Here is a 10,637-nt window from a genome sequence, read left to right as displayed (position 1 = left end):
TTATATCCACAATAAAATATTTTCCATTGTGTTAATTCAAGAAGTTGATCTCAAAACCTTCAGAATTGTGTTTTTCCGTCCATTCAAAGCTCACACCTCATTAAATGTGCTCACCCTCATCTCTCTTCCATTCGGGATACTGTTGTAAATGGGTGATGGATGGCTCACAGGTTCAGCAGATCCAGTAACAATCCTAACCTCCTTCATTCTATCAACAGTTTCCTGAGGCCTGACAAACAAGATCTTCCTGCCTGTAAAAAGGCCATTTAAGAGCATACAAACTCAATTTTACCACATCTTGTGGGCAAACTTCTATTTGAGAAAAAATAAACTCAGAATACCAACTAGGGTCCGTTTTCAACTGAGAGCAACTGTGTCAGTTGTCCTGAAGCTTCTTGCGTCAGAATCACACATCAGTGCTTTGGATCCCTCTATATTGCTGAAAGAGGTGTGGATTCTTCTTCCTGGATGTTCTCATCAGCTGCATCTAGAAAAGCATGATAACCATCTACCCAGATGTAATAGACATGATACGACCCTATTCAGTTTTCTTCTTTTTTCCTTTTCTATTTTGGTTACTTTTTTTTTCAGGTAATCTTCCCAGTAAAATAACATGTCTGTCTATTCCAGATATTACAGTGGAAACCATGGAGAAACACTTTTGGTGGTTGTGCTTATTTATTTTCTCGTTGCTCACAGCTCTGGAGCTGTCATCATTTGAGAGAAGAAAGAGCCTTTATCTGAGTTCCTTGATGGACAGGATGTTGTCTTTACTTGTTTTCCCCCCTTTGGCAACTGATACTGTGTCTGACTTTCTTCTTAACCCATCTGTCTTATGCTTTCTTGTTTTGCCAAAAAAAAGAAAAATTTGACATCCTCACAAAATGGTATTTATATTGCCCTAACTGGACAGAGTAAAAAATACGTGACTGATGAATATCTGAAGGAATTAAACCATTCTTGAATATGTAAAAATACTTCTTAACTATATTATGAAAGATAGATTTTTATTAATAAACAATCATGTTAACGTGGGCCATAGTAAATAAACGTACCTTGGGTTGTAAAAATAGAAGAATCTTTTGGCAGAAGATCCTGGCGAGCAGAGAACTTAATACAAATACAGAAAATTTGTTTACTCTTGGTGATTCATAAGCTTTTAAAAAATGTAAACTTTTTTAAAAGGAAAATAGAGTGAAAGAGATATGTCACTTGGTATTTTGTTTATTTCATTTCTAAATTTTACAGATCAAAAAGTGTATTTAATTAGATTGGAAATTACCTGCTGTTTTGAAAAGTTAGGGAACTACAGGAAAAATTGTTTAGACTTGCATATTTGTTTACTATTTCTGATACATTTCATATTCTTTATCCTCTTAAGATAATTCAAGTCCTATTTATTGATGATGTATGAGGATCTAACAAGAATTTGACCAAGATATAGGTATTGACCTCTTCCTTCCTAGCTTTTTAAAAAACACTTTTATTTAGATATATTTTGCATATCATATGATTTGTTCTTTTTGTGTGTATAGATCTCCATACATCTTTTTAGTAATTTTTTTTTTTTTTTAGGTGGAGTCTCGCTCTGTCACCCAGGCTGGAGTTTAGTGGCACAATCTCAGCTCACTGTAGCCTCCACCTCCTGGGTTCAAGTGATTCTCTTGCCTCAGTCTCCTGATTAGCTGGGATTACAGGTGCGTGTCACCATACCCAGCTAATTTTTGTATTTTTAGTAGGATGGGATTTCACCATGTAGGCCAGGCTGGTCTCCAACTACTGACCTCAGGTGATCCACCCACCTTGGCCTCCCAAAGTGCTGGGATTACAGGTGCGAGCTCTTGTGCCCAGCCTCTTCTTAGTAAATTTATCAAGTTAAACATCCATCATCATGAATCAATTTTAGAACTTTTTCTTCATGGCATTATGATCCCACATGCATATTTACTGTTAACCCCTATTCTCTCTTCTCTCCCCCTAATCCCACTCCTCTGGCAACCAATAATCTGCATCCTGTCTCCACAGCTTTGACTTTTCTGTAGATTTCTATAAATTAAATCATACAATATGTGGTCTCTTGTATACATCTTGGACAAATTTAACTCCTTTCCCTATAAGACTAATAAAAAGCAAAAATCTAATTCTAATAAACTCACTTGTATTCACAGTAAGTGATTGTCCAGCCTATTTATAAAATATTGTACTAAAGGAAGCTTCAAAAGATAAGACAGAGACAGAGAAACAGACACTATTTGTGAGGAACTGTTTCTTTAACTTTCTGATCAAGTTTTTAGTGTTAATTTTATTTTTCAAAGTTGTTTTATGTAGAGAAAAAGGAAACATAAAATCCAAGTGTTCCAACCAAGTAAGTAAATGAGATGACTAAATCCAGAAAACTCAAGCACTAAAATAATTCAGGAATAAAATTAAAAAGCAAAATAAAAGACTCACTTGAAAAACTTTACAGTTACCTCTATTAGCTAAGGAAAACAAGGGTGAAAGAAAATTGGCTAAGCAATTTATACAAATTTTTAAATAATATATATAGTGAAAAGGCAAGCTCAGAATTCTCTGGTTTGAGGAAGTTTATTTCTAGGGTAGGTCAAGTTTATTTCTAGGGTGGCAGATGGTGAAACCTGAAAGCACTGCAGAGTTAACTGTGCAAGAACTAAGCAGCTCTACACCTTCGAAGCTCTCAGAGGTTATATGGAACAAGGTTACCAACAAAGCAGGAAGTAGCAATGCAATTAATACTCCATGAAATGGCTGAAGGTTAGATGGACTAAATATATCTCACGCTAAATTGTGTTCATATTAATTATATAAATTATATATATTTATATGTTATATAAACACATTAATTATATAAATAATGACAGCTTTTTCTTATTTTGAGCTTTGAAACACCTCACTTTACTTGATCTTTTCATATCTACCCTGAAAGATGATCTTTATTATACTCTTTTTATTTGATAGAAGGGATGCTGAGGCTCTGAGCAGTTACGTGATTTCCCTGATAAGATGGAGACTTGAAATAAGAGCTTCCAAGTCCAAGCTCAGAGCTCTTTGTAACTGTATAAAGTTTGAGTGCAAATATTCATTATTTTTCTGTGAATAAGCACTCTTGAAAATTGCCTCTGTCCTTCCAAAGAAGGCAATTTTATTTTTCTAGCACGTTGATAGTGAGAGAAAGTATATATCAATTTTAATTCAGAATCTCTTATATATGTTTGATTAAGTGTGTTTTCCCAGATTAAAACATCACTTCCCTCTTTATCAGAACTATAGTTAGATATAGGTAGACTCGTAACTTTTTTTTTTCCATATTGATTACTTTATTATTATTATTATTTTATTATACTTTATGTTCTAGGGTACATGTGCACAACGTGCAGGTTTGTTACATATGTATACATGTGCCATGTTGGTGTGCTGATTCGGTAACATTTTGCACGATGGTAGCATCTAAGTTTGAATAAGTCCCTAGGTAGATCTTTTATCTGTTTGTATGCCTTTTTTAAAAAGATGTTACCTTCACTTATTCCTCCCAGTGCAGTTGGAGAATGTTTGTATCAAGTTTTTGCCAGCTTCCCTGTGGAATAGAGAGCAACTGCTTAACAAATGGCAGGTTTATGTAAGAGGAAATCTCCATGGTTTAACGTGCTTTTGTTTCCTGCCAGTATGTACCTTCTGTTTTTGTTCACGCATAATCATCTTGTAACCTGCACAGAAAGGCAAAGAAACCAAGGCTTGAGGAAATGGATATTCAAGCAATTACTTTCACGCTGATTTTCCAATTCTTGGCCCAAAGGAATTTCCTTGAGACTAGGGACGCCAGTAGCTGGGGCTGCTGTATGCAGAAGGCTGGATATAAAATAATGCCACAAAGTCCCCGGTAAAATCAGTACATTGTCAAAAGACTCTCATCATCATTTGAATGAGCCTTTTCTCTAGAAAGAACCTGTTTCAGGGCACAAAAGTACTTTGCGCATATCTAAATTGTTATATTTCCCTAAAGAGAGGATAATTATTTTTCTATGGGTCTCCTCTAGACTTTGAGTTTTGACAGACAGGGACTGAATCTATTCATCAAGGGCCTGCTACATGTTTTGTGTTTTCTACAGATGTGTGTTGGATAAATGGATGAGCCATTCACTGTAGAGTGGTGTTTCAAAATCAGAAGAATATGCATTTCAATGTCACAGATTCACGTGAATCAAGTCACACTCACTAAAGGATGTCATAGACTGAGTATTTTATACTCATGGGAGAAAAGAAACTTACTTCTCCATAGTGTGGTAGGCATGGGTTTCCTTATACTGGTCCACATCTTGGAGAACAAGATGCTCTCTACGTGACAGAGGAGCTTATTTGTGAACTCAGCAACCATGTTTTGAGCATCAATCAGGTGAAAGTTCTATACGGAACACTAAGAGAATAGAAAAGTGAAACCAACTTAATTCTCGGAGTCAGTAAGATCTAGTCACGATATTAAACATGTAGATTGCTAATATTACTTTAAGAGAGAATGAAATGAGTACCATAATGGTGGAAAAATGTAAGAGAAAAGGTTAGGATGTAATGGATATTATCTTTTCATAGAGAAGTTGGAGTTTTGAGTCATCCAGAAATGTGGCAATGGGACTGGACAAAAGGGAGAATAAAAAACAAAACAAAACAAAACAAAACGAACAAACAAACAAAAAACTTTACCAAGATTTGGAGAATGACTGGGTTTGGGAATTGTAAAACACAGACTAATTGAAAATTGCTTCAAAATATGTAGCCAAAGGACATTGTTGAGCACTTTCCCCTGCCCTGCCCTTCCCTTCCCTTCCCTTCCCTTCCCTTCCCTTCCCTTCCTCCGTTCCTTCCTTCCTTCTTTCTTTTTCTTTTTTTTTTTTTTTTGACAGTCTTGCCCTGTTGCCCAGGCAGGAGTGCAATGGCGCGATCTTGGCTCACTGCAACTTCTGCCTCCCGGGTTCAAGCGATTCTCCTGCCTCAGCCTCCAGAGTAGCTGGGATTACAGGTGCGCACCATCATGCCTGCATAATTTTTTGTATCTTTAGTAGAGAGAGGGTTTCACCATCTTGGCCAGGCTGGTCTTGAAATCCTGACTTTGTGGTCTACCCACCCTGGCATCCCAAAGTGCTGGGATTACAGGCGTGAACCACTGTACCTGGCCTGCTCAGCATTTTCCTAAGGAAATACAGGAGGACTTCTCTAAATTGTATACAGGAAAAATTTTGTGAGAGATTATTCCTGAGTAAATTTGATATTTGAGATGTTTACAAATCATAAATGCTTATTCTGCTCACTTAAAAATTGTAAATTCATGAGGGTGGGCCAGATTCAGTGACTCACTTTCAAAGAACCGAGTATTGAAAGGGCAAATAACTTTATAGTAGAGAACCCTGATATGAAATATCTTGGAGAATGTTAATGTCATCAGTGGCATCATGCTGCTATCATGTGCCAGCTGACATGATGTGACCAGTAAAGCATTCCACCTCGGATACTTTTTACCAAGAACTATAGCTAGAGCCTAATCATGAGAAAACTTTAGATGAACCAAAAGTGATAGATATTCCACAAAATACCTGACTATCACTTCTCAAAACTTACAGGATCATACAAAGCAAGAAAAGACTGAAGAACTATACAGAATACAGGAGATAGGATATTTAAAGGCAATGGGATATCCTAGATGAGATCCTAAAACAGGAAAAAGACTTAGTAGGAAAACTGATGAACTATGAATAAAGTTTAAGATTTAGTTAATAGCAATGTAGCTGGTTTCTTAGTTTTGATAAATGTTCTAAGGTAATGTAAGATGATAACATCAGGGGAAACTGACAATGTTTACACTAATATAATTTGTCAATATTTTGAAGGCTGATATGGTGTGATGGAATGATAATATCATTAGCAGTAACAAGTCAAATTTCTAAAGCACTTTCTCATATGCTGACTCATGGTGGGACAATGTTATAAGGCTGGCAGAACAGGGATTTTTTTTCATATTCATTTTATAAATGAAGAAGCACTTCAGCGTCGAATTTACCCAAGATCAAAACTGAGCTGAAATCATGATCTTATTATACTGTGTTATTTTTACTTTCACAAGGTATTAGAAAAGAAAGGCCAATGTACATATGTGTGTATAGATGGGGAATGATGTAAGAAACATGGGGGTGGGGGATTAAAGAATTTGAGATGATAGCCAGTTTCAATTGAAAGGAAAACTATTGAAGACTGAAGTCTTAAGAATAGTGGGCTGACCCTCTGTTTTTTGAAGCTTGCAGATTTGTTTTTCGTTTTTCTCTCACCCACTTCTCTTATGGATCAGTGAGTTTCCTAATAAAAATAAAGTAACGTAATTATTATAGTTTTGTGAGTCTGCAAAATTATCGCTCTTTGGAGTCCCTGAGCCACATTTCCTATTCTTTTGCTTCCTCTGGCCCCATCATCACACATTTCTAAAGCCGACTCATAGGTCATGTGCATAAGAAATTTGTTACAACGATTCTGCTTGTATTTTGGCGTGATATTTTTCCTTACTTAATTTTCCTTGTCCTGATTACAATAGCTGCAACCAATAGCTTTTAATAGGTGGCACATACTCATAACATGGTTTGCTCATGGTTTAGAAACAGCAATAATTTAAAATATGAATTCTGTACATCTGCAACAACTCCCTCCCCCATTTTCCATCTCGTTCGTTTTCTAGCAGCATAAATCAGAAAGCAAAACCTTTGTTGCTTTAAAAGTCCTGCTTTGCCTTTTTAAAATGTGTTCTTAAAGATGAAATAATTACGCTGCTTTCTTGGATCAAGATTTCAAAGGAAGAACCTCCTGCGGATACTTATGTACACTTACATACGAAAATGGATGTTTAAATGCAGGTAGATGAGTATTTGTCCTAAAATGTGATCTTCCTTGTTGATGCTGGAGCTTGAGGAGCTATCCCTATGCTCTGCTGCCACCTTGGCAACTCAGACGGATTTACAACGGAGTTCTGCACAGGGAAAGCTGGAAGCAGCATCCCCACAGCCTCTCATGGGGCTGGCACGGCTCAGAGAAGCATTTGAAATGGCTGTTACTGATACCCATAGACTTGGGTATGCTTCAGAGAGGAATTATAACATCTATCTGGTGGGAAAACATACTTCCTCTGTTTTTAAGTAACTCCGTTTCAGCAAGATCCATGTGTGTAGCCTCTGAATGCTCTATAAAGGTTCCGTATTCGTTTCTTTCTCTCCTTAGCCCGGAATAGAGACAGAAGAAGGATTCGGTCGAAGATGTCCGTGTGTGGATCTGAGTTTGCGCTCTGAGCGACGTCCTCGCTCATTTGGGTGTGACGGTGACAGCAGAGGCGCTCTGCTGACAGTTTTTTCTTGTCTAAGCTTGCATTCCGCATCCACAATATGACTCGCCTTCCACTCCGGTTAACTTCTTGGAAGTCCAGAGCACTTAGTCAAAGCTGTGTACAAAATGCAAAGCATCTGGGCGGCTAAGGCAGAGGCTCCTGTATTCTCTATGTAACCGCCTCCAAAAAAGCTGGGAAATTTCGCGAATCAAAATGTAGGCGCTTAAAGCTGACCCGCTGCTGTCAATGTTGGGACTCTGATACATTTTTGCGTCGTCATTCTTGTATGTGTTTCCCGTTCATTCCATTCTAAGGCTCAGGCTCCAGCTGTCTCTCGCGCGCGCACTCTCCCCTCTCTTTCCATTTCCCATTCACACATCAAACTCCGTCCTCCGCACCCCTATCTTCCTGTGTCTTCGTCTTAGTTATGTGAATGTGTGTCATTAGGCTTACTCGGACACTGGATGGGTGAGTGGGAGGCAGCTTTTCTTGCGGTTTCATTTACACTTGGCATGGGTGGCTGGGTACCCTCCACAATTCGTCTCTCATACGGAACACAGTTAAAATCTATAGCTAGAACCAGCGAAGAGTTCCGAATCTTCAAAGCGCAGCTAGGGCAGGAAATAATACAGGGTTGGGGGGCGTGGACGGGGGCGGAGAGTAGAGAAGTAAAGGAATAAAACCAACTTCGCTGGCAACTTCAGTAAATCCGGTAACTGGAGGCAAAAAATAGACTCCGAGGGCTGGGTCTGGTCCGGATGAAACGCTAGGGCTCCTTCCCATCCTTGAATCTGGGCGCTGGAAGCCAGCCACGGGCGTCTTGCCACGCGAGTGCCCCTAGACAGCAACACACCCACTGGAAACGCACGTGAACAAAGCTCTCGCCCCCGGGAGCCGCCGCCTGCGGTTTCCTAGTCGATCCCAGCTTCTCTAGGGAGTGTCAGGCGCTCACAGGGTTAAGTTAGTTCCCTCCCTGGTAGGAGGGAGAGGAGGGGGAGGGGAAAGGCAGCTTACTGTCTCAGGCTGGGTACCTTGTAGTTAGTTGTACGTTCGAAACCTGTCGCCGTCACTTGCGCTTTTGGCATTATCCATTGTCACCGCGGAGGAACGAGCGCTTGAGATAACATCAGCGCCCGCAAATCTCCGCGCCAAGGCGCTGCGCTACTCCTTCCGAGGTGCGCCTCTGGTCCTCCGTCCCGGGTGCCCAGCAGCGGCGAGGCGGCATCTCCGCTCCCACCGCCGTGTCCACCGAGCCCCGGGATCAGGGTGGCAGTTCTCAACGATGGGCAGGAGGGACCTCGGCGGCGACCCCTAAAACAATACCATGCCCCGGGAGCCCCGCTGCTGCCGCGCCAGCGTCTTCCCTTTCCACCTCCCTGACCCTGTCGGATTTGGATGAGCCCTTTCCGAGGAGAAGACGCAGCCGTCAGGTAAAAGGGGCTGCGGTGCCAGGTGAAGTTTCCAATAACCGGCCGAGCTGCTGCTACGCTGGCACCAGGCTGTTTCTTTGGGGGATTTCTTTTTTTTGAAAGAGTTGGGGTGGTCATCTTAAGTGGGGTGTTCTAAGCTTTGTCTTTTACCTGGAGAGAAAATACGAAGCTTAGCTTTCTCTCGACTTTGGGGACATCTGTCTGCTGGTCAAATCCACCTCCTCTAAGGAGCTATATAACTGAGTTCTGGGTCAAAACGCAAATTTGCTTGTCTAGTAGATGCATCGATGCTAAACTGGGGTTCTCAGTGCCCCTAACCTTGCCAGAGTTCACCCTCCTACTTCCGTAGATTGAATCTCTTAACTTTCACCAGTAACAACCGTCTCCCCTCCACAAGCTGTTGTTAATGTCACCAGCGTTATTATCAAGCGGTTGTATCTAAAGACACCAGCGTGCTACCTGCCCATAATCTGGGATCCATTAGCAGTTAAACAGATGCGGTGGATACTAATTCCTTTTCCTTAGAGTTGGTGGGGGTGGGAGTGGTGGTGGGGAGGGTGCTTTTTCCAAAACCAAGTCCCTTCCAGCCCTGCTTGTCCTCTTCGGGCTGGCGGGCACTGAGCTGGGGCCATCTAGCCTTTCTAGAGCGCCTGAGGAGGTGGCGAAGGCTTGGGGAGCACAGCGGGCGGAATCGGGATCGAGTTCCTTGAGCCGCGTGCGTGGGACGCAGGGAGAGGGCGAAAAAAGCCCCCAGGTGCTGAATGCAGGGACAAGGAGCCAGCGAGGTTGACTGGAGCAGGGCCTTGCCAGCTGTTACCCAGTCTCTGAACAGGCTTGGGAGCTTGGAGTCTCCTGGAAAGATCCCTCCGCCGCGCTGACCAGTACCGGGCTCGCCCCCGCACTTTGAGCGCTGCCGCGGTCTTTTGTAATCAAGCCCTAGATCAAGGCTGTAAGTTGAAGTCGGGGTACTGACCAGGGAAAGGAAGCCATAGTGGAAGAGGGTGACTGGGACGGGCTGGATCCATATTTGACACCCGGGAAACTCCTAGAGCGTGTGGGGCTCCTGCCAGCGGTAGTTACTGGTGGAGCTGAGGCCACCGCCACTGTCGTCGTTGGCGCTTTGCTCCTGGAACCTCCCAGCAAGATGGCACTCACTGTCTGTTCCCTTCCGCTTAACACCCCCAGCCGCGCCCCCTCCTCCCCGGGATACTTATTAGTCACACACTGTGGGGAGAAGACGGGCTATGTAAATCAAAGTCAAGGCGCGTCTTAGCCACCTTTGCATAATGCAACAGGAAGAGAGACCCGCGCGCATGAACCGGGTAGTGTGCGCGTGTGTGTGTGCGCGTGTGTGAGCGCGTGTGCCAGCGTGCGTCTCCGCGCGGGCGTGCGTCTGGGTGGATCCTTGCGTGGCAAATCGGGCTTTTCTCCAAGTCGTCTTAACATGATTTAGGCTCTCAAATACGTGAAGGCGGTAGACACAACAGGGATGCGAAGGAAATAAAAAACAATTGGGGAAGTGGTGCCAAGTTACTCACGCTTTGAACTGAGGACGAGGAGTGCGGTCGCGCCTGGGGCGCGTCCGGAAATCATCCTCTGCCTGTGGCGGCCACCGCCCCAGTACAACTCTTCTGCGGGGAGAGCTGAGCGGATCCCTGGGGGGTTGGTCCTGGGCTAGTTTCAAACTCTCCGGTTGCATCTCGCGTGGCCACACCGACGGCGCGTCTCGGCGTAGCTCTTGGAGCGGGCTCGTTCTCCCTCTTCTGTTCAGATTCAGCCTCACCGGACTTGTTACAACATGACAGCAACTTGCTGGAGGCAGAAGGAGCAGCATGAAA

At 42.6% G+C, this 10,637-nt stretch overlaps 1 protein-coding gene and 1 long non-coding RNA gene across 2 annotated transcripts in view; one reads left to right on the top strand and one right to left on the bottom strand.

Moving 5' to 3' along the window:
* Positions 1 to 2,570: 2,570 nt before the first annotated feature.
* Positions 2,571 to 6,977, bottom strand: LOC126959915 (uncharacterized). The gene is made up of 3 exons (XR_007727668.1): positions 6,880 to 6,977; positions 4,285 to 4,429; positions 2,571 to 3,722 (listed from the first exon to the last, which is right to left on the bottom strand). It is a non-coding gene; the product is annotated as an uncharacterized LOC126959915 (long non-coding RNA).
* The window catches only part of FLRT2 (fibronectin leucine rich transmembrane protein 2), a 99,567-nt gene continuing 95,516 nt past the window's right edge, over positions 6,587 to 10,637 (top strand). The window contains exon 1 of the mRNA XM_050799694.1: positions 6,587 to 8,799. The gene's annotated coding sequence lies outside the window, so the exon portion shown is untranslated. The remainder of the gene's footprint in view (positions 8,800 to 10,637) is intronic.

The sequence above is a fragment of the Macaca thibetana genome, chromosome 7, assembly GCF_024542745.1.
Source record: "Macaca thibetana thibetana isolate TM-01 chromosome 7, ASM2454274v1, whole genome shotgun sequence".
NCBI classification, from domain to species: Eukaryota; Metazoa; Chordata; class Mammalia; order Primates; family Cercopithecidae; genus Macaca; species Macaca thibetana.
This window is presented reverse-complemented; position numbering and strand designations above follow the sequence as displayed.